Raw genomic sequence first — 1,844 nt, 5'->3', positions numbered from 1 at the left:
AAAAGGGGAGTGGAGGGGGGGAGGGGGTATTTTAAAGTCTGAGCTACAGAGGAACAAATCGAGACGGGTTGAATAAACCCAGCCAGATTAAACTCTGGTAAATGGTTTCATAGGAGACTGCTAAGAGTATCGTGGAAGGAAAAGAAATCAAATGAGGTAGTGCTTGATGAAGTCCACGTGGGACGCTCAATCTTAAAAACAATCCGTAAATGACAAATGCATTTTTAGGACACCTGAGTAGACATAAGGGTCTTGAACATCTAGGGCTCACTGGCAAAATTAAAGGCAAACGAAGCAGGGGTAGGCCCAGAACAACCTACTTAGGGAACATAAACAAAATGGGTAACAGTGAAAGGTCAGGGAATCGTAGCTTTTTATTTTAGAGCATCCGAGCGAAGGAATGAGTGAAGAACCATGATCGCCGATGTCTGTCGCAGATCTGGCACTGGATGATGATGAAATGATTTTATCAGAACGAGGTCATTTGATGGACCGAAACATATCAGCACGACATGGCACTAAACGAGTTCTACTTCTAGAACAACTTGACGCTGAGACTTGGCCATGTATTGTATACCATTAATTAAGGACTTTACTCTGAACTACTAATATAGACATCAAGGGACACAACAACGATATTGGGTGCCACAATGAGACCACGCGTAGTTATCTTGTTTTAAAGGACCTTGCAAAGATAAAACGATGGCTTGCTCCCCTATTACAGATTGTACTCTATGAAATGCAGGTGGTGGCACTTCTAATAATATTATTATTACTTGCTTGGTACTTTGGTTTAAGGCAATTATGTATATTATGCATTTAAAAAAGTAGAGAGAAAGTTTTTTTTACCGAAAAAAAACTATTCGAGAGGTGAGGCAAAACATCTTTATCAGCACCCGTGGTGACGTACGGGACAAACTGAGTCGTGCTACGTTTGTGGGATAAGGCAACGCTAGCGCCATAGACTTGTGTTATGATATCTTAGATCATACATTCTGACGTATATCCGGTACACTCTGGAGAGCACTATTTGATCCAAACGAAAGGGTGAATAATGGAGGAAAGGAAGGAGAGAGGGAGGGAAGGAGATGCTTACCTTTGTACATGTACTTATACCGTTGAAGTAAAAATATTGAAAGGGATTTAGAGGGAGGGAGAGAGAGGCTGGGTGAGTGGTGAAGTGAGTGATTGAATGAGCGTGAGGAAGAAAGGGAGAGAGTGAAGGGAAGACTTACCTTGGGACATTTCCCTATACCGTCCGGAACAGAATAGTCGGCGCCCTGACAGCAGACCCCCTCTGGCACACAGTCGTAGCCGTGAGGACATGACCTTTTACCCCCGGGCTCACACCAGGTGGCCGTGTAGAAAGAGGGCAGACCCTCAAACCTCAGCAGGAGAGATCGTTCGTAGTGGTGTCGTCTGCACAGGTCGTCAGATCCTGCAGACACCAGCGGAGACAAAAGGGTTAATGTTTTCCGTTTCTGGCAGATTCCAGGCTGACCTGAAATCCCAAACTTGCAGCCCGTGGACTAATCGCGGAGCACAGGACGACACTTTGCGGCCCCAACGTGATACCAAAGTTTTTGGGGGGAGGGTTGTTTTAAAAAGTGTTTTACGGCACTTGCAACACAATAAGGTCATGTAAGTGCCAAAGATTAGAGGTTTTTCAAGAGAGTAACAAACACAAAATAGAAGGAGGGGAGATAAGGACGACATATGTTTGATATGAAAGAAGAAGCAAACCACACCAGAGCACCCACCAGCCATCCACACATCAAAGTTTAGAAGTTTGGCTACAGTCGTTTTTCCCCTTTGCTCTTCATGTTTGAAAAGCTCTTTTGTAC

The 1,844-nt window shown here is 44.3% G+C and overlaps 1 protein-coding gene across 1 annotated transcript in view; it reads right to left on the bottom strand.

Moving 5' to 3' along the window:
- The window catches only part of LOC101863769 (lectin), a gene marked incomplete at its 5' end in the record, with an annotated part of 9,674 nt that overhangs the window by 5,837 nt on the left and 1,993 nt on the right, over positions 1–1,844 (bottom strand).

This window comes from Aplysia californica, unplaced genomic scaffold, assembly GCF_000002075.1.
Source record: "Aplysia californica isolate F4 #8 unplaced genomic scaffold, AplCal3.0 scaffold00559, whole genome shotgun sequence".
Taxonomy (NCBI): domain Eukaryota; kingdom Metazoa; phylum Mollusca; class Gastropoda; order Aplysiida; family Aplysiidae; genus Aplysia; species Aplysia californica.
Note: the sequence above shows the minus strand (reverse complement) of the source record. Positions and strands in the feature narration are given on the sequence as shown.